A 23,618-nucleotide genomic window follows, 5' to 3' on the forward strand; every position below is an offset into this window, starting at 1 on the left:
CCTGTTTAACCAGCTACATTTAATGACTGATTTAATGTCACTCCAATATTTGTGGAAAGGTCTCATTGTAAAAACTTTTAAACATATTTGTGAATGAACAGAAAAGGTAACGACAGAAGAGGAAAGTAGAGCGCTCCAATCAGGATTAAAACAACTCGTGCTCTAAAATAGGCGTAAAAATGACTTTAAAGTCAGAGCTCGTTTGGAGTGCTGGGATTTCTTTAGTTTCTGTGTAAAACAATCTCCAAGAAACATTATATAACTTTGTTTAGATCAAGGTTAGGGGATTTTTATTTGTGTATTTGAATGTAAACTAAAACGTTGACCATCAGCAATAAATGGCTGGGTTTAAATGCTGAAGAAAAATGACTCCTGACTGACTTATCAGAAAGTTTAAAACTGGGATATTACAATAGCATAATTTTACAAATAAATTCAACCAGTCAGAAATATTAATCCCCATTAAGTCATAACGTAGACTCCATCCAGAAAGTACTTATTCCTTCCCAGGTCCATTTTCCAAGTTGAATTTTTAAACAACTAGTGTGATTTGGTCCTGGTTCATAAAATGTATATGATGGAAGGTTTTAAAGAATAATCTCAGAAAACTACTTGTTCTTGAAAACGTTTACTGCTGTTGAAACAAACCTAAAGTCACACTGTTGGCTGGTTATTCCATTCTGTTTATTTTGCATTAATCCACAGAGACGGATTGCATTTATATTGATGAGAAGATTTCAGCCATTTAAATTGTCAAGTCTACAATTTTTTACAAAATAACTCTGGACAGTATGTCCACTTCTGGATTTTGGGGATGTTGCTTGGCCTGTCTCGATCCTTACCCAGCAAATAAACACTTTACTGCGTGCATCTTAAAAGTAAATGAATACGCTTATATTGCCCTTTAACTGCTGACACTGGTGCTGTTGGTGTGTTTGACAGTCTGAGTGTGCAGTGTACCTTTTTATTGACAACATTTCTGCTTGCTACAGTGCTTCCATAAAAGTGTTTTTTTTTTTTAAATTACATAAGAGCCTAAAGCTGACTCGGGCAGCTCTTCCAACATTTCCCTGCTATTCACTTTTTAAGCCCTTCTATTGGCTTTCACGAACATGAATGCTTCTTAGACTAGTAAAATTATTTAGGTCGCTTTATTGAAAAACTTAAGGTGCAAAGATTTCTTTGACCCTTTAGGTGACAAAGCCAAAACAATTTGGGCTGCTTTGGTACCGTGACCTTACAAATCTAACATGCTCCAATTTTTGAGATGATACAGATCATCTGCAAAAGCTATTTAAAATGTAATATTTGGTGCTTCAAGAGGGTTTGAATTAAACAGAAATACACAAAATCCATTGGATACATAGAATACCCATTAATGTTTGGTTATGTATGTCTTAGCAAGGTGCATCTCGATCAGTTTTTGCAGCCATTAAAAAGTTGTCAATCATTGTTTGAACACACATATTTCTCAAAATTCATTTAGTGTTTGGTTTCCGGGGCAAAGATTTGGATTTTTGTACTTTTGAATTTTGCAATTTGAATTGCTTTACCCTGTTCTAAAACTGCCACTTGGAAACAGAAGCAGTAATGATGTTCTGTAAAACACATCGCTAAACTGCTAACAGGATATTGTCGTCTTCCTAAAATGATTTAGGCTGTTATTTAGGAAGATAATGATACAAAATGTGGGTGTGTACAACAAAATGTATGCAAGATACAATTATATTCTTGGTTACTAAGATAACATCCACTTAAGAGAGTTGACCGTCTACGGTTCTTAAAATGTGAATCTACAAACATTGTTTTCTTGTGGGAAAGATAATTAATTTATACCTCATGTATTTCCAGTTATGTAGCTGTCTTTGCCTTCAGTGGACTACTATTAATTGTATTCTTTAAAGCAATGAGATAATATGTTTTTTTTTCTATCTTCAATAGTGTGAGAAATGGTAGTAATGAAACAAAGCTACCTTAATTAGCCAAACAGATACCAAAAACAAAAATCCAAGCATTAGGGAGCAAGCATGGAGTGCACAATCGCTCTGCAGCTGACTTTGCAACACAATGTCAAACACCTGTGAGGCTTATGCTTAAATGTTTCTCTTTTTTTTGGTAAGGGAGGGGTGTTATGCACCACTAGAGAGGGTAACAACAGCATGCCATAAGAAATTGATACAACACAAAAGAAACTGCCTCCGAGAAATGTTCCCTCTGGCTCTTTATGTTGAGGAAATGGCTCTTTTCAGAACACCACTGGGCAAAACGCTTCCAGAATTATTTTACCTCTCTGCTGTTGGAGCCAGCAAATCTGTCAGACTTGGCCGATTCCTGCAGGCGGCCACACCTTACGGGATGCAGGGGTCATATGTGGAGGTCGGCTTTGATGAAGAGTGATTAGTGTAAATGTACTTGGATGGTTTTAAGTTAATTATATGACACATTTATAACATCTTGACCATATTTATAATTCAAGTGCATTAAATTTATTATATGTAAATAAATAACACAATAATACAACCACAAGATTTATGATCCAGGATATAGCTTTGCAAAATTAAACATAATTTGTTCCAAGTACAACCACTAGAAGGCATAAAAATGTTTCCAATGTAATCCTTGGTATGTATTGTGTATGCATCACCAGGTATTAGTGGTATGCATATGCCACATTGGCTAAGAAGTTATTGCATATTTTTCCAACCAACACATTTATATGATATGCTACATTGGAGAAAGTTTAGGAATTATTTTCAGTTTATTGTTACAAAAAGATACCAACTGTATGACGATTGGGTAGTTTTCTGATTGACGTCTATTGATCCACTATCTATAACCGACTGGTTTAGTCGACATGGCAGTTAGATTTGTGGAATACAAGCTTCCCTCTGCCAGGTAATGATTAGCTGTACTTGAACATATGCTTTTTGTACAGTGTGTCCCAAAAACTGCTGTGCTTTCTGCAAATCTATGAACTCACCCATTTACTGCAGCACCACAAAGTGATTGCTTGGAGTCTGAACAAAAAATGGTGCAAAGCTGAAATCCTGACTGCCTACAGCGGTGTTCTTAAATTGGGAACTGCAACACTAGACTGAATAACTTCTTAGACATTGTTGGTGACTGTATCTCTTGAAAGCTGACAGTGACATATTTTTAAGGGAATCTGCTAAAAATTTTGGTTTCTGTCTTCATAAAGAGCCTCTTAAAGTAGTTCTCAGACAGTTGCCTGCCAAAGACACGTCTCCAATATAGCCATTAAAAAGCAGCCTAGCTCTTGATCTAAAGCTTTTAAACTTGCCAGTATAACAACTATGGTAAACTCAGAAGTAAGTCATCTTTTTAGTGTTATTTAGAAAAATGTGTGTCAGTTTTATTCTATTTTCAGTTGCTGAGTTGTACTTTAAGAAATAAAAACTACATTTAGGACATGGCTCTGTCCTTCTGGTAGATGTTTAATGATGGATACTAAAAATATCCACAGCTCAACCAATGCACTGTTTGAAGTGGAGACAAATTATCTGTAGGTTCTAAGTTGTCAGTAAAGAGCACCAACATGAAAATATTTCATGGATATAGTCACACGTTATGATGATTTAGAGTGGGCCGTTAATCCAACATGCATGTTTTGGGACTGTAGCAGGAAGGCGGTGTACCTGTAGGACCACACAGATCTCTTCCATTCTGATGCAACGTGTGTGTGTGTGTGTGTGTGTGTGTGTGTGTGTGTGTGTGTGTGTGTGTGTGTGTGTGTGTGTGTGTGTGTGCTATTCACCAAAGACTGAGTAAAAGAAGACTATATCTGCTGTACCACTCCCAGTGTCACAGTTTGGGAGAAGACTTTACAATTTTATATTGCCTGAAAATTTTTTTTTGAAGTATTTGAGTGGACTGTCAAATATTTATTGGCTGTCTGCCAAATATTAGCACTGTTCTCAGTTTTCTGAGTTCAAATCTCTTTCTTTATCACTGATGTGTTATAAATATTTTTCAGTTGTAGATTGAAAGGATAACATTGGTTTGCTCTCAGTTTGACTCTCCTGTCAGGCTTCCTGTCGGGTTTACTTAGTTCTTTTCCACATTTTCTGGGTTCATCCCACTGGCAGCTCAAACGATGCTTCACATCAGTAAATCCATGTGCATTTTTTTGCTTTTACAGTACTGGCCAAAACTGTAGACGCATTAGGTAGTGTAATGAGACCCATTTGTCATATTAAAAGTACCTCTTTTGGAAATATTTAAGTTGGCATTAACCACACTTTTTATCAAGATATGTTTGAATTTAAAACAACTTTTTTTCAGTTAACTCCCTCACAGTCATTAGTTATCTGAGCCTTCCACCCTGAAAATCTTACAGCTTGCCATCAATGATATATTTTCAAAAATACTAGCAGAAATATGGCAAAATCTGGTCAGGAATCACGGGAAGAGCATGAAAGCTGTAAAGCCAATAAAGATTTCTCCAATTGAAAATAGTCTAAGATTTCCACCTGATATTTACACACAAATAAACACAAAGTGATGGATTTTTTTGTAAAACACACACACTCCTTTTCTATTATTTTATCTTACCAAAGATACCGGTTTATTGTTTGGAAAACAAATTTCCGAGTTAAAATTATTTGAATCTATATTTGCCAGGGGGATGAATAGTTTTTGGGTTTGATTTAAATGGAAAAATATCTCTCAAACTGAAACATACAGGATGTCTACTGAATGTTTTGTAGTATTTATGTGCTATTAGGATTAAATATTATTTCCAGCCATTGAAGGAAGTAGCAACAGTTACATTTTTGGACTCTGCCTCTTTACATTTATTTTCTTCTGCTCCTTCCTAATGCAAAATAATTTAAGTAACAGTTTAAAATGATATGACATTCCCTTTTCATTTTCTGCCTTTGCTAAGTTGGTAATTTTAGGAGATCTCTACAGTCTGCTGTTCAAACTCTGAAAACTGGGAAAATTGTATTTCACCTTGAATTAGTTGCATATTAAAACCACATTTAGTGATTTTACAAAAGTAGCACACAGCCATGAACTAAGCTGAAAGTATTATATACTTATTGATTATTGGTTTTTATGCAGCAAATAGTTCAATTGAGAGTTTATAACCTTAATGACTATACTGCTATGTTCACTAGACAGATAGTACCAGTCAGTTTTTAAGACCCAAATCCCATCAAGGAACCATTAAGTTATATGATGACTGGAGGATCATTAAGTGAATGTCTAATTAACTTCTTATAAAGCATTTTTGTACTGGCTATCAAATCCTTCCTCTAGGCACCAACGTATCCATCTGACCTGATTTGATTGCACAGTCACATTAATGAGCTCCGTGATGTCCCACATACTGTCTCACACCTTGCTTCCCAGCTGACACCAACAGAAAATAGGTGTTTGGGGTGGGGTGTTCATTGTGTGTGAGAAGGGAAAAAAGCCATAGATCTCCTATGCACTCCTAGAAAAAGTGCATCAAGCACTTAAATGCCCCTGCCGGTATTCAAAGGTTAATTTGTTTGTTTCTGTGATAAAATGCTTCTCCTATTACGTTGCTTGTCGGCGTTTAGAGAATGTTTGATAAGCCAGCTAACGTTGATTCCTGTCAAGTGTTAACCTGCATGGTGCTTTGTGGCATTAAATGGTAAGAAGGAAGAAAAACAGAATCTGGGAATCTCCTGAAATGCTTGGAAAAACAAAAAAAAGCTCCTCTGATGGCTCACAGCAGGATTATTCTGTGGGATCAAAGCCCATTTTCAGTCCCTGGGTGTCATGTGTCTGTGCTTGTGGGTTGGAAGGGAGGAAAGGGAGAATTTAGTTTCATGCAAAATGAAATAATTTGCATAACATGCGTGAAATTCATTTGCAAGACTCCCCCCCTCAAACTTTGCATTGAAACATAGAAAACAAGTGCACAAAAATATTGGAATGAATCATAAACTGATGTGAGACATTGGAACTTTAAACTTTATACAGCACCGTGCAAAAGTATTCCTTCCTCTTCAGTTCTTCCCCATTTTGTCACAATACGGCACATTTCAATGTTTTCCATTTAGATTTATGTGATAGCTGAGGATAAATTTGCACATAATGTAGTGAAATGAAAATGTTTCTTGGTTTTGAAGATGTTTTGCAACAAAAGTTGACATTTTTATTTGGGCCCCATTTACACTGACGCCCCCTGAATAAAACCTAGTACCACCAGTGACAATTCACAGTAAACGTTGTCTTTACAAAAGACTATTATACAGTCAGGTCAGTCCAAAAAGATGGGTTCAAAGTTCATGCATTCAAATTCGATCCTGGTATGAATTAAACAATGCTGTGAAGTTTGTCATTCAAATTGGTTTTTGGTTTCCATGACAGAAAAATCATATTTGCCTCCCCAGTTTAGTGACTTCTTAATGTGACTTGTTGCATAGGATATTTTCAAGTTATTAGAGTAAAAAAGGGATGAAAAGAAATTCATTTTGCAAAAAATAAAAATGTTGCTACTTTATGTTATTATTAAAATCACAGTAAAATGCATAAAATTTGTGCGTTTGTGACTAGATTTGAGAAGGTCAAAGGCTTCTGGATGCTTTTGCAAAGATCTGTGACTCAACTAGACTTCTTTCTGTTAAATTTTTTGATCTGTTGGTTACCTTGCTTGTTTCACACACATCTTACGATAGTATGGGTGTCCAAAAGTCTATCCAAAGGTCACCTATATAAATAGTCTGTGAAAGATGGTGGAATGGAGTTTTATTAGGATTACTGACTCTGTCTGCTTAAGCTCTGGTTTAAACTTTTGCTTTATCCATCTATTCTCCAAATGAATTCCTCAGCTGGCTGAAGTCTGAGAGGTTTGCAGCACTGCCCCCTCTTATAGGGGAGCAACTATGAATATAAATGGGCGAGTTCCTCAAGGTATTACGACTCATCCATGCTTCGCCGCTGGGTGAGAATGTCAATACCTGCATTATACAGGAAGTGTAATTTCATTCAATTTGTAAAGGTCGTAACAGCTGAAATTTTCAGGTTTGGTTTGAAATACGATCCCACGGTTACCTGCCCTAACAACGGGATGGGACATAGTTAACCAGCGGTCTAATATATTCGGTAATGCTACTTGCATATCATGTTAAGATGTTTAGTAATATCCATTTTGTTAGGTATTTATCAGATTTTGAAAAATATTCTGTTCATCTACATTGCATTAGTTTCATCATAAGTGGGAAATGCAATAAATTAAGACACAATGTGCTTTTGCCCTGAAGTAAACCGCAAATCTGTTTTAGTCTTAACATCTGTAGCTTCTTTTGTCTTTCAAGATTGTTGAAACGGCATAAGAAATTATTCTTATTTTAACATCTGGAAAGTGTTTAGAAAGCGTAAAGTGAATAAGCTAATGACTAAATACAAAGTGCAATATCAAGCTGCAAACAAATGGGTGGAAAAAGACGATGTTAAAAATTTAGCAGAATAGACTTATGATTCAGTTTGAATCATAGCAGTCTGCAGTTGTGGAGAAAAAAAAGAAACGAGCAAAGCAGAGTAACACACGGAGCCTGATGCTGGGACTATGTGACTCAATCCTCCCTGGAATTCAAAAATGTTGCTCTTTCCTGTGATCAGTCAGCCTGGGGCAAAGCTGGCACCGCTGGACTGTGCCTGAGCGAGGGAGAAACGACAGACAGAGAGAGAGAAGAGGAGAAGAAGAAGGCGTAGAGGAGAGAGGGAGAGATGCCGGTGTGTGTGTGTGTTGGGCTCCAGGCTATGATACCAAACTTCCTTTGAAGCAAGCAGCTGTGGGCTGCAACACTGATATAATATTTAATGAAATAATTACATATACAGCAGGGAAAAACTGCACCGGTTAGACGCTGTAACTTTTTATGCTGGGGATCTGGAAAAATGCAGCAGCGATGTGCTGGATTTGGCTTGTTGCCCCTTCTCTCCCCGTATAATGCGTCACGCAGCTCGACTCTGATATTAAAATTTCTGCATAATGTTAGAATTTTAAAGGTTGATAATCTAAGACTGCATTAATTTTATTTGTTTCTGCAGAGAAGTTTCGTTGTCAGCAGTCCTACAGCAACATCATTAAATTCTGTTTGCGTCTCCCATCTGCTCAGTGGGAGATGCAACAAGATAAGCTTTAAGAGACGGCGCTATAAAGCTGAGAGCGATGCACTTTGTTTTCAAGGTGGAGCGACCTTTGAACTCTAATCTCACTTCTCATGCTTGTTTTGCCTAACTAGCTACAGTTCATTATTTTTTAGGTGAAATAAAATTTGGCTTAGCCATATTCACTTCAAACTGTTGAACCTGCAGATACGTTGAACTCTTATGAGACGACACAAATCATAAAAGTTGAGCCCTATTAATTGTAATAATGCATTATTAAACATTGCAAGAGTCTGTGATGAACATCAGTCTAAATCCGGAGTATGTAATTGCCTTTTTACTGCATTTTACATAAGATACCCTTAATGTGCAAGACAACTGTTAGCGGACAGTGTTTGAGTTGCATAGGAAACTATTTTTGATAAACTCACATTTTTCAAGTTCTCTAGCATTTCAGATAAATATTTCTTCAGTTTCTCTTTCTTTCTGGTTGGATAAGACGATGCAGTTCTCATGTCGCCTGGATGTTTGCTCTGATTTGATGACCAGTCCAGCTAACGTGGTCCAGGCAGGAGGGGAAATCCTGCTGCTAAAGTTGTTTTCAGTACAAAAATCCCAGAAATTTTTTGTCAATCTGTCCCTGACTGAGTCAATCAGGTTCTGATACCCTGATGGACTTCGGCTGAGATGATTATTTAATATTATACAGCGAGTTATCTTGGATTTTTTTCCCGTCATTTCTAATGTGTACTTATGTCTTAATGTGTGAGATCAAGTGTTCATAATGGAGAGAAAAAAACAAAGAACTGCATGAATGCATTTGGTTGAGTACAGTATTTCAGGTGCCATCCTTTCAAACTGCTTCCTGTTAATATCCTTGCTCAGTTAAGGAGGACACAGGTCTTTATGTCCGCAGTTGATCCAGATCTTATAGCTCAAGCTCAAGGCGAGGCCTTAAAATCAAAAAGCGATAAAAACACACTATTAAATGGCGATATAATCATGGCAGTATTCAACAATATAACAATTTCATGTTTTTCTTAATTGTGCAGTCCCAACTTTTTTTCAATACTGATTAGATGTTTTGTGTGGCTTATGGTCCAATATGCAAATGCAAGATGTACAGATGAAAACAATAACGGTAAATTGACATAGTTGAGATTCTGCTGAATAAAATCACATAGGGCAACATTAATGTTTATTTTTAAATATAAAGGGTAAAATGAAAATTAGCCTAGAATGAGCATGTATAACCTAGACCAAAGAGGGTTAAAATTGACAATTCTTTTGTCATTATAGGAATAGAAGAGAACAATGATCACCCCAGAGAGTTTGCTTCTAAAAGAGATGTACTGAAAAATACATAAAACGCATTTCTAAAATGTATTCAATAGCCTTCTATCCATTGAGTTGGATTTTTTTGAAATAATGGAGATAAGGCAGCTATTTAATTTGGAATAGATCCTCTGGGCTGTTGCAACTTTCTGTGTGATCTATAACCTGTCAATGCTCTCATCATTTCTGCTTACGCCGCATCCCCTGCCAAGTGGTGCATACATCAAATCCTAACAGAAGCCCATAGCTCATCTTTCGTTGAGCAAACTACAACACACTACACATTCTTACCTGGTGTTTCATATAAGATTAATATCCTAACTCAGGACTGTCAGATAACTTAGAAAGTGCTGATAAATGTGTGTTCTCCTAAAATCTGCTGTTTTTCCTTAGTTTTATTTTGTTAGGTCTCATTTTTTAAAAAGAAAATATTTTAGTGAATTTCTGCAAGTACAGATTAAAACTCAGTTCTTTTTTCTCACACAACTGTTTCACCTTATCTGAAGTGCACAGATTACCAGTGATTTATACATATAGGCTAATAGCCATACCAGCAAGACTTGCTCAATAACAGATAGATGGTGTTGCCTAGCAACTGCTGAGTCCCATAACAGTGACTTGTACCTGCTCCTGGAGGCAGACTCCATCTTGTAGGTTTCTCTGTCTTCTAATTGGTCATTTGGGTAAACACGGATACCTCACTCCTCCATCCTCCAATTTTCATCCGTGGTCTTAAGTGACAGATAGCAGCAGCTTCATGCTAGCCCCTCGAACTGCGAGCAGTCGCAGCTCAAATGCACTGCTACTGGCATCGGTTGAGTTGAAGAGAAAAACGGAAGGTGTTTACTTGCCAGCTGAAAAGCTTGTAAATTTAATGCCTAACCGTATGTAATATTTCAGCGGTACTTCACTGTGTGATACAGTATCTCCCACTTCCAGACAATTAGAAATCATCCAGGAGCTAAATTACAAGGAATCAGTCAGTGGCACTTTAACTGCCAATGAGACAACAGGTTGGAGGAATGGGTTGCTAGACAAAGAAAACTGATTTTATTGATGCGTGCCATATTGTGGGTTATACAGGTTGTAGTCTTCAAAGATGGACACTATTTATTCTCACAGGTTATGCATTCATCTTATTTGCTGCTAAGAATACTCTATCAAAGCAAAAAAAGGTACTTCAGCAGAAGAGCTGACAATACATCAAATCACAGTTGTCATCGAGATACCAATATGTGGAATATTCTAATCACAAATGCCCATTTGGATGCAATATTTGCTAAGATATTGCATCATATTTTTCACTTGTCTGAGACTTTCTCCTCCCCCGATACCCATACGTGACATAAATTATTTGTGGACATTCTCACAGTGGCCTGGACATTCTGATAAAGAAATAAAGCTGGGCGGACGTGGGTCAATTATAATTGATAACGAGTAATAGTTTGGCAATTATATTTTTCAGTTGTAATGCACCTCTAGTGAACAGGTAGCAGGAAGTTCTGGCACAAGATTTTCCAAAGGAAGGCCTCAAATGAAAGTCGCTCTTCAGTTGCCGTCAATGTTTGAACTCTTATTTTGAAGAAATGAAAGAAATAGACTTGACTAATATTGGTAGTCTCAGTGATGGTAATTTGGCCACTAATTAATGAGACTTGTCTTGTGACTCTTTAAAAAAGTCTACTGATAAATTCATCAGGTTCTCTTGTGTTGTTGGACAGTTGGAGACTGATGTGAAAGCTTTTATATTCATCACTTAACAAGCAGCAAATGCTTCTATGACCGCTCTTAAAGAGTTCTTAGCAGCAGTTCCTCCACTTTACCAAAAATAAAAAAATACCTTACTAGTTTATTGTTAAGTCTTCCTGAGCTGAAGTAGACATCTGCCTCAGATTCATATTGGTACTTATCGTTTTTTTAGGTTACAGCAAGCAAATGCGCCCAAATCAGATTGTTTTTTTTCCTCTCACATGTGATCATATCCAACTTCTTCATGGCAGTCTAAATGGCCCATTACCATCTTTTCACCCTAAAGAAAATCTGATTTGTGGAACTTCCATATGTGTTGCTACATCGGACATGTATTAGATTGCTTTCAAAGTGTCTACTGTATATCACATTTTATCCAACTTTTATGTCATCCAATCCGATTATGCATCCAAACAGACTTCTCTACAGAAATTGCAGTCAATTCTCTACAAAATACCATTGTTGTTAGTAGTGCTTTCATATCTCAGCCGCTTTCGTGTTATGATCTTGTGGTAATACCGTCTGTTCTCGTTACTCTAGAACTTTTTAAAATCAATCTGTAGATGGCAGCATCCATTATTACGTCAGTAAACGGTGCATTGCTGTAATATCTACATTCTTTTTCTGCACATGCAGCTCGCTTTGGGGTCATAAACTATTCTCACAGAAGTCTGATTGTAGTTGCATTTAATTAGCATGGATGATGATGCAAAAAGAGTAAAAAAAATCATCTGTAGTCTTGGATTGCCTCCTTTCTTAGGGTGGATTTATGACACATTTACATTATTTTCGTCTACAACGTTACATTATACTCATTTATACTATTCCCTAGCACTAGCACTTTGTATTACTACAATATTGATTAATGTCCTGCTTGCAATGTTTCCTGGACAGCCAAATCTTTTGGCATTATGCTCCTCTTAAATAAATTCATATCTGGAACATAAAACTGAAATGACATAAGATATATTTAACAAGCTGGAATTGGGACAATGATTTTTCTGAAGAAATGACGAGGTCGGACCTGCGATGAGAAGCTCTTTGGATGTTTCCAGCTGCTGGCTTGAAAAGGTGCGTCATCTTTCGTGCTTATCAATACTCGCATCAGTGCCTAATTAGCCTCGATTAAGTTTGGACCGAGATACAAACAGGAGGGTCAAAATAGAACACTTAATTGTCTTCAAGCTGTTTTCAGCCCTGTAAGGAAAATGCTAATTAGCTGCTCCCTGAAATGGCCTGCATTTTGAAATATCTGGCACCAGAATGAGACGCTGCACTTCTATCTTCCAAAGTAGGACTTGTTTTCAGAGTGTGAGGTGTAGTTTCACCATTTACCATCTATGAAGTCTGAGGCCGTGTTCCACCTTCAGATGGAACCTCCACTACAACTTATTAATAATTTAAAGGATTCACGGAGGAGAGCATGAGTCCCACGCTGAGATGTTAGTTACTTATTGGTTAAAATTATCATTCGAAAAGTTTACAGGTTTTGCCAAAATGCATATAGATGAGACTGCATTTATAATTGCAATATAATGAGCGTATTCCCCTCATAAACTTCTATCAGGATTGTATATTAATGTGCAGATGGCTCCAGCATTTTAATGTTTATCTTTCTGTTTTTTTGTTTTTTTTTGTGGATGTATACATATATGCAGAGGTGTAATATTTCTTGCTTTGGTATTCTGGATGTATAATCCAGCAAAATGACCCGACTGTAGACTTTGCCGTGATTTAACAACATGTTTGTCGTATGGCAAATACATGACATTTACTGCTAATTAGTATTCCCTCATATCTCTAGCACATGCCGTTATTCAGTCACGTTTCAGGATTTGTCATTGGGCCCCCACGGCATGTATTAGTGCAAGTGAGAAGGACCAAAATAGCAATGTGTCCCTACACAGTCAACAAGAGTGGGGTGTGCATCTCAGGAGAGTTGGAGTGTTTAAATTCATTTGCTGGGGTGCAGATAACGCCGGCCATTTGTATACGCAGTCAGGACTGGCTGCCTCCAGGAGAGCAAAGAGTGAAATATGGGGAGGAAGGTGGAGAGTAGGAATACAGCAAACCTTCTTATTTAGATGAGAGCCAAAATGAAAAAGCCACAGTTTCTGATAAAAGAGCCATTCAGCTGACAACATCAAGGACCTAATCACCAACAGCCTTGATTCAGAGCCAAATCCCACAGGAGTGCAGAATGGAGAGATGGGGTTTCTGCAACCCCCTCATTAATAATGTCTATTTACACCCTGCATGAGGTATATCAATAGATTTTTAGATTCAAGTTAAAGTTATATCTAAATTGAAAAAAAAGCTAAATGGGAGTTTGTGAAAGGAGAGGAAAATGGAAAGTCAAAGGAGGACAGAGGGAGAAGGAAAAACCACTTGAGTTGAATATATTCGGGATTACAAAATGCCCTGAGATATGTCATGAGTTACACAATTCCTGCAATTTCTCTGGTGCAACAAAGTGTGTTTACATTTTAAATCAAATCTAGATGGAAATGGAAGTTTTAGCCCTTGGTGCTTTTAGCCACTTTGAGCAGCTTTTACTCTTCACATTTGACTGCCTCCTGGGCAGCTATATAGAAAAAGCCTTTTACATGTCTTTTACACTTAGCAGGAAATTGCCATTGTGTTGTAGTTGTCATATATCATTCTCGCGTTTCCATCTTTTTGCACATTTATTTTGTTGGATCCTACCTGCTTGACATTGACACACAAACTGTTTTTGGCTCAAAAAAGCAAATAAGAGACTGAATAAAGGTATTTATACTGGTTATTAATATTTTATTTTTACTGTATTTTTGGTCTTTTATAAGAAGGCAAAGCTGCATCTTGTCTTACAGTTTTGATTGTGTCTTACTACATTGACTCAGTCTCTCAGAAGTCTCCGATTTAATGATAGAAGATGGCACTGACCCGGCTGGACAACACAGTTCTGGTTCTAGCCTTAACGAATCCTTTTACATGCTTGCAAATTACATGTTGAGTATCTTAATAAATTCAGCAATGGGAGCATCCTGGTTACTAAAACCAGCACCTTATTGAAAAAAGACTAACAAGTAATATCTAGTAACTTTAAATATTTATAGTTTTTTTTTTTAATGTGTGATAAAATGAAGCATAAAATCTGACTTTTGCAGGAAGTCTACATGATGACATTGGATTAATCTAAAAATATTTATGATGTAGCATGCCACAGATGAAGCATGTCAAAATGTGTTATGAACAAATATGGTCAAGAAACAGCATAAGGAAAACATGTCACAGTGCTTGAAGTGAATCATCTTTTTCTGCTTGTTTAGAACTCTATAAACTTTGGAAGTTACTACTTATTTGTTATAACTTGTCAGATAAACTTTAAATGCATTCCTTTTATCCTCTTTAATGCTCTTAATGCTTTTTAGCAAACTGTGTGCAAAGAACAAAAATCTTAAAACTTGCTGCATGTTTCACTTGCTGACTTCAGCTGTGGCTGACAAAATCAGAAGTATCAATACTAGTTTAGTCAGGGGCTTTGATACTAATAACTTAAACGCCTTGATTGGGATGTGGTAAATTACCAGGAAATACCTGATTTATACACATTGATAGAATGTCATTTTTGGGTAAGGTATTCTTTAATTACCAATTTCTCAAAAAAAAAAAAAAGCCTAAATAAAATAAACCCTGAAAATGATTAAAAGTTACACTACTCTTATGTCGACTCCTTATACATTTTGGTGACCTCCTCTGAAGAACGAAAATACAGCAACTGTATGTCAAACATATTTGCACATATATGTACAAATAACAAAAAAACAGCAAATTTATTAGATATCCAATTAATTTCAGCAATATAAATTAAAGTAATGGGAACGAATGACGTGCCTATGCTGTGTCATTTGACACTGCTTTAAAAATGAGTTTTACCACCCAGTAATATTGACACATCACTTGAAGGAAATAATGTTTAGTACTTATAGAGTGACGTATTGGGGCCATTATTAATAAAAGAAAATTGACCACAGAGTAAATTTATGCCAAAATACTAAATGTCTAAGAAAAATTTGCATATTCTCTTGGTTGTAAAGTTGCAAAAAAATAAAAATTGTAAATTTTTTATAAAGGCATAAATCTAATATATTAACACATTTTTTTGACAGCCTTATTTGTAAGAAGAAGAAAAAGGAGATCACAAAATCAGACTTATTTGACAAAAAGCAAAAGAAATCTAAGGTGTAGAGGTAAATTTAGGAAATGGACATCTGGGTGTTTTCCAAAGTGTGAGAGTTGGATCTGTTTTTCTTTCTTTTTAAATTTTTTTCCTGTATCAGAATGACGTCCTTTGTACAGACCCACCTTGAACGAGATCCAGAATACACACTGAGACAGTGAGGAAGAAACTACAGCAGGGCTGCATTGAGTCTGGACCTTAGAGATGCTCTGATTAAGAAAAAGGGTTCACATTCAACACTTACTTTTTGGAAAATGTCCAGATGAGCATCACCTACATTTACCAAAGTGTGAGAGTTTTATCTTCTGGCTTTTTTTTGTTGCAAATGTTGGACTTGATATTGTCACAGATTATGCTGGTTTTAATCATGAAAATGTATTTATTTTTCTTCCAACTTAGACATTCCAACATCAGAAAATATATATTTTTTTACTTGTAAATATGTCAAATTAATCTCAAAATGTGAGTTTTTTGGGGGGCAGGAGGGATTCTGCCTGTCCTGTTCATCCCTGCCTCTTGCCCAATGGCCCCTGAAGAGGAGCACCAACCCCCCCTCGCAAACCTGCAAGGATAAGCATGTTTAAATTGCGGGTACTCCTGTGGATCAAATATACATATATATATTTTGTTTATATTTATCATCAGTGGCCCTAATACTTCTGTCGTAAAATACTCCGTGCTGTTAAAATCTTGAAATTTATAGAGCAAGTAGTTTATTTACCATTCTGTCTATAACTACAGTAATTTACCACATCAATGAACACACATGATGAGTAGAAAGCATGGATATTATGGGCTTAAAATCCAATAAATGAAGCTCACAAAATACAAACAGTGGAGGATATAATGACTGGTGGAGGGCGTGGAAACATGCTGACACTCCCCAATAACATCAACACCTGTTCTGCCACATGGAGCTGGAGCCAACATCTGCAGCAGCATTAAAATCTAACCATGCACACAGATGCACCAACATGAACCATGCACTAATACAAATCAGCGTCTTGCTGCAGAGAGTGTTGCTACAGAGGGCAAAGAGCCCCGTACGGTAATACACCTGCAGAATCACATCCTCCACTGTGCTCCTTTGGAGGGGGCAGCATAAAATTTGCACCTATTGCAAATAAACAAATGGACCAGCAGAGGATGCAAATGTCTGACTGTACTTTTAAACTTCCTGCTCCCATGGACAGTTTTAGTTGTTACTGAAGGCACAAGGAGAACTTTGACCAATTTTCTGACATTTTACCTGAAACGGATAAGAGTCGACTTTAATATACTGGCTGAACATATTTTATCTTGCATATGCTACAGGAGTTGTTTTTATAAAAAATTATTCCTTTAATGATGTAGCGTTTATTAAAAACAAAATAAAGTCTCTGCTGATTGTGGCTTCCTGACATTATGATTTTGCATATATTCTGATTAGGCGATTCCAACACATGAATATGTCGTCATCTGACTCCTTTAATTGTAGCATTGTTTTCATATTTACGGTTTTAAAGATTTCAACAGGCATTCTTCTGGAGGTGGGTAACTAGTAAAATGGAAGATTGTGATTGCAATACGACTAAATATGAAAGAATGTTTAATTTTATCTTTATTTAACCAGTATAGTCCTACTAAGATAAAAACCTCTTTTTCAAGGAAGTCTTGGCCAAGAAGCAGCAAAGGTTATACAACAATTTCAATTCAAATGAAATAAGTTCAGTTAATTTGTAGTCTTTTTACAACTTGTTCTAAGTACATGAAGGTCTTTATTTTCCCCAATTCTCTGAGGGGAAATGGGACAGTTTAAGAAGTATGAATGATTTTCCAGACCTCTACATCAAACTGTGAAAATAACAACTGTCAAAGTCAATCTCTGGGCAAAACTTCTGATCAACATTTTCTCTTTAGACAGTTTGCAGCAGTATGTGCTGTTTTTCTTAGCTGAGGTGTGGATGGCGATGCGCAGCTCTGGCTTGGTTCCTCTCCTCTGAGCGCTGCGTTGCCGTGAGGGACACAGGAACATGATGGACCAGGTACATTGCTGACAGATTTGGTAACTTCTGCTGCCAGAATTAAGTTGTAAAGAAAACCAGGCACACATACTAAATGTATCTCTTAATCCAGTGAACCAGCAGAACAACTGATTATTATTCATTAATTCAGATTTGATGCTACTGGGATTTTTTTTTGTTTGTTTTTGAAGGCCCATGGTTGGGTGAGGTGGAGCCCTCCCTTGGCTATTTTTCTCTTGCATTAGTAGGGTTGTGAAAGGTGTGTGGGTGTGTGTGTGTGAGAGAGATATGTTTATGAGAGTAACCAATCAGAACTTCTCAAAACAAGCAACCTGGCTTTTCTTTGTTTTATGTTGGTGTCTTAGAAAATTATCACCAAAACCTCAGTCTTACAAAATAAATAACTTTTAGTTTATTAGTTTGTTTTGTGTAAATCTTTTAATTATTATTGAATTTGATATTTAAAGCTCATATCTTCAAACTGTGGAACTGGATTTAATCTCTAATAATTCTGTTTGTCAGTGTTCAAGTAACAGGACATGTGAACTAGTTAAATTGTGTTCTCTGATTTTTGTGCCAAGGTTATTGGTAATTGGTAATGCTTTTGCTTTCGTTTGTTCTTTAACAGTGCTGGGAATCCTGTTAGGGTCTTCACTGTCAGCCGCTAACATCATCAGACTCTTCATCAAGTCGAATTTTCTGGATTCTTCTCCTCTCAGGTCAGAGATAAAAATGTAACTATTCTCTTCGTTTCATATTGATTTTTTTCTTCCTACTGTCCTTTTTAGCCTTTGCAAAGAAAATAATTAGATACAGTTAAACAATATGAGGGATTTGTCTGGATGTGTTTACCAGAGCAATGCTGATTAGTTTTATTATTGATTTATTCTGAGGTTTTTTTTAGTAACTGGAAAAATTGTTAAGATTTATTTGAGACACCTTATTAGGTGTTGTTAAAGACAGAAAGCTAGTAAAGTGACAGGAAATCATGAGTCATTGTGTTGATGTCAGGTTAATAAGACAATATTTTTAAGAAAATACAGCTGAGCATGAAATTGATCCTTCTAGCAGATCTTATTAAAACAATTTTTATTTAAGTAGGACGTATTTTCTGAAATAACAGAGTACATAACAATGTACGAGAGTATCTGTTCTGGGGAAAAAATTGTTACAACATAACTTAAAAATTTAGTAGATTTCTCTAATGCGCTTTTTTTTTTAGCCAAATTAGGTGATACTGACAACTCAGTATCACTAAGTTTTGGTGTAAAAATCCTGGCAGTCCTTCAGATGAGGGAATGGTCTTGTAGCATCCATGTATTACATCGTACTCTATATGAGAAGGTAAAGTTATGTCGGCATTTAAAATTGCTGGTAACAAAATTTCAGCATTTAATTTAATATCATGTTACCTTTTAACCACCCAAATGGTCCGGCAAACTGTGTTGGTAACACAATACAGTTTCAAAAGCGTCATCGGTTGATGGCAAAATTTTCATGAAGTTTTACCCAAAGATGTAATGCAACAAACCTTTGCAAATGTCTAATATTTGAGGTAATTTAGGTTAATTTTAATCCTAAACATAGTTTTTGTTTCCATGTCTCTGTCATACAGTCATAGTTTAACGTGCAGTAGATGGTGCAACCTTCAGCGGACTCTTGAATGTTGCATCCTTTGCCTTGATTAAATGAATGCAGTGTCCTTCAGTTTACATGGCGCTGCCCACAGTTTTGCTTGGCCTTCGCTGTGAAATTTGAGTTTTTAGCTCTGTGGAACAGAGGCACGAATTGTCTCAGGTCTCCGTCTCTCTGGGCTGCGAATGATTTATTTGACTCCCAAATGCCTGCACCATGACAACTTGTCAATTAAAGTCAGGATCATGGCTAGTGACACATGACACTTTTCATTTCGTTCACTGCCATGCTTCCCCTCTTCTTTATTTAATGACACTGGGCTATAAGAACCTTGAGTTTTTTTTATTTCTAGTGCTGTGCTGCTATATAGTGCTGTTTTGTATATCCGTTCAATCATCCTGTTTTTGAGCCCCTGATTGACTGAATGCTGTGTCCCTCACATTAAACCTTATTTGAATTAGATTGTAGCTGAATCTTTCTGGCCCTTGTACACAAAATGTCCATTTGACTGGAACCAAATGATCAATCAGTTGCTCATAACTCAATCACAACACTTAGGCTGGGGTTTAGACACAACTGCTTATGCTCATTTTAAGCGTCGATGTGTAGTTAAGGGAATGATAATGCATCTAATTTCTGACATGACTCTGCACAATATAAAAGCTGGTCTGAGATGTAAACGAGAGATGCACCGATCCCATATAAATATCTGCTAAACATTAAACCATTTTAAATTTTCAGCAATGATTGTTGTGCAGTCCTAGTTTACACAAATAGAATAAAGGTTTTATAGACTTATTAAAAACTTAAATTACATTTTAGCAAACCTGAGAAGCTGTGAAGCAAATGTTAACGGTAGCATCATGCTCTCTGTTCGTCACTGTTTTCTACCACATATCTAATATTTACACAGATTTTAAATGGTAAAGACTTCTTCAGTGCTTTGGCAGCAGTGTGTTAATAGCCTGACTCGCTCAACACATGTTTTTATACTTCAAAACAAGAGCCTAAAGAATTACAATCTTAAAGCAATCATCTTTATCTGTGTTTCATAATAGACATATTTAGCCATTCATGCTCTCATAGAGACGGATTCTTCATTTTGATGAAATAGTATGGCCTTTTTATATCCCTGGTTGTCCAGGGTGCAGTGAGAAGAGAAGTGGAATTAATAGATTAAATAATTGATCAATTCATTTAGTCAGTTAAAGCTGTCCAACTGTCTCCACAAACCAGTAAAAACTGCTACTGTCCCAGTTGACCCACAGCTTACACTGTGGCAAAGTTAATCATCAAGGCTAACTTCTGACCACTGCACCTACATGTATTTTACTGTAAGATGCCCGGGGATTGTTCTTCGACATCTGCAGTGCCACCCGAGTTCTGGCAAAATTATAGCCTGCAGTAGTGTGTGATTGGCACTTAATGAGCAAATGTGAGTGACGGTGAGCTTTAGCCGAGGGGCGACAACAGCATGGAGCTGTGCTAGGTCATGAATCTGGAATAATGAAACGGTAAACGGCCTCGATCAGCCATATTGATTTTTCTTAGCTGTAGTCTATGTTTTATGTCCACGACGGTCTACCTGCATCTTAACCACTCACACACAAAGAAAGCACTCAAAGCCACTACGGATGTCACAAGAAAGGAGCAGCACACTCGGATGGTGATCTATTCTTCTCTGATGGACCCTCTTAGCGCATATTTCATATTAGGTTTAACAGACTTTATTAAATTATGGTTATTTTATGTCTCGCCCCGTCTTTATGCGAGCTAAGGCTTACAAAGTCCTGATAGAGGTCCTCTGTCATCACTTTTGAACAGAGAGGAAAGGATAGGTTCACAGAAATTATGCCCTAGCGGAGGGGTTGCACTTGACTTCTGCTCTGTTGTCTTATCAAGTCTTTCATTAGCATGCTGGTGCTGAAGTGCTTCATAAATGTAGCTGGTAATTCGCAGGAGGCCTTCTCTGCCTAGTCTGCAGCCATTATGCAATTCCTCATGGTTGTCTGACTTTTCTCCACACCCACCTGCTTGCTGGTCTGCTTCTTTTCCTTTCTGCCACTCACATTTTTATCTCCAACCACCCCCTCACCCCGCTGCCACACAGTTTTTGTTTTTTTGGTTTCATGTCTCCATTTGTTGCTGGCTCTAAGCACAAGGATGGATATCAAATAGAACTGGCAAATTTGCATTTTATCTTTTCTGTTAATCATATTTCCTTGAGTGCTGGTAACAGAATGACATCATCTCCCAAACGCATAAATTTTATTGAAAATTTAGAAGTTAGTTTTGATGTGTTGAGTAATCGGCAAGAAAGATGTTTTGAGAGAGACGGCCACTGTGGCGGTGCAAATTAAAGAAAGTTATCAAGTTTTCAACTGCACTTTTTCTTTACTGCTCTCATGGAGTGTTAAAAGGAGGAGCACCAAATATCCAGACTTGAGTTAATTCTCATTGATCAGAGTCTAAAAGGCAACACACATTTACGTCTTAGATTAATCCAAAATATGTTCCAAAATAACTCCTGAAATGCCTAAACAGTGGTTCTGTTAAGTTCAGTTCGGCATTGTCATTTATTTCTGGCTGAGCATGTTCCTTCAACTTCTAATTTGTCTACCTAATGACCCCACTGTTATGAGTTCATTTAGTATTTTGAGCTTGATTACAAGGATTAGAAATGTAATCTTTTGTCGATCTAAGTGTTTCATCTTGTGGCCTTCTTCAGGTACCCAAACAGATTGACATTTCAGATTTTCATTTGGAAAACACATATTCTCATTCATCTTAACATTATGTACTCATTTTTGGTTTTTATGAAGCAAAATTACATTTCAGTTGGTTTATTTTAATATGGCGATGTTAAATTAAAGGGGATCTGAATACTTCATGTGGTTATTTAACCTCCTGAAAATCCAAATGGGGTCTATATACAGCTCTGGAAAAAATTAAGAGACCACTTGAAATGATTAGTTTCTCTGATTTTACTTTATGTCTGTTTGTGCTAAAATAAACGTTCCTTTATTCTATGAACTACTGACATGTCTCTGAAATTCCAAGCAAAGATTTTATATTTATTTGCAGAAAATGAAATGGAAAAAGATGCAGTGCTTTCAGACCTAAAATAATGCAAAGAAAACAAGTTCATATTCACTTAGAAACAACAATACTAATGCTTTAACTCAGATTTCAGAGATCAATATTTGGTGGAATAATGATGAGGTTTTCAATGGGGTTCTGTGCAGTGGGCTCTTTTTTTCCTGAGGTGTATCTGTGGAAAATCCGTTTTAAAAACATTTGTCATACATAAATGCTGCTGTAGATTCTAGAAAATTAACGACTGAGAAGACCTTACAGATGATGACAAATTCTGTGAGGTTAAAATTCTGTGTCTATCGCAGGTTTAATTTGTTTATCTTCTTTCTCATTACTGCTCTTCAGGCTGTCATTAACTCTGCTGATTTTAATTTTCAGCCGTTATTAAAAAATTTAATCTGAGCGGATGCAACATTTATTGGTAATTCAAGGAGGAACATCTCTAAAACATTACCTTTCACTCCTGTCAACGTGCTTTAATGGCATGACTTTCTTCATCTTAATGAATTTCCTCAACACTTTGAGTGGTTTATTATTCAAGAGGGATACATATTTGGTGTTGGGCCTGATATGTCAGAGTATTGCAGCGGCGCTTGAATTCCGAAATCAGATCAATTTATTACAAGCCGTGCAGTCGATTGTTGTTTCTGATAACCTGCTGTGTGCTTCAAAACAAAACATTTCCTGCTCATACAGAAATTGCTTAACACTAATAGGTTAGTGTGTGTAGCTCGGGTCTGTTATTGAAAGCGATTTGGCTGACCAACCAACTGAAAGGCTTCAATGCCTTTCCTGGAGCCGCAGTTCGAAATAAAACCAAACTAATTTCTCTCAAAGTTCCTTTATCCGTTTTCCCAGAGCTCATGGAACAGGGTTTCTCTGCATGACTGCAGCAAAATTAATTCAAGATGAATGAGACCAACCGAACATTGAGTTACAACTCCCACTTTTGATTTGATCAGAATATGCCTTTCCCCAGTATGCTTTTCAGCTGGAACTATGTTTCTCATTCCTCTCTTTGCCATGATTTCCTGGAATTCGCTGGCGAGTGTAATCACTTGTGCACTCAGTGGAGATAAGCATCCAAGACACCAAATGACTTTCTGTGATTTCACAGTTTTTAATTGGATCCTATGGATAAAACAATTTGTTATCTTAGTTTCGGAGGTGTTTGTGACTCTAGGCAAAAACTGTGAGATCTGATTTGAATAACGGGAGCAGTGAGTTGACACATTTACCAGTGGATTGCAGAAGATTGATGTTTCCATACACACTACCTCAATTCTCAATGGGAATGAGAACAATAACTGGAGCTAAAACTAATTTATAGACCAAGAAGACTTGGTCTATAAAGTATATGAATGGAAAATGGGGAGAAAAATATTTTTTCAGTATCTTGAAAAACATCTTGATTTCTGCCTGCAGTGCCCCTAGGATTATTTCACATTGTTTCTTTAATGATCAAAACT

The sequence above is a fragment of the Xiphophorus maculatus genome, chromosome 23 (genome assembly GCF_002775205.1).
Source record: "Xiphophorus maculatus strain JP 163 A chromosome 23, X_maculatus-5.0-male, whole genome shotgun sequence".
In the NCBI taxonomy this organism is placed as follows: Eukaryota; Metazoa; Chordata; class Actinopteri; order Cyprinodontiformes; family Poeciliidae; genus Xiphophorus; species Xiphophorus maculatus.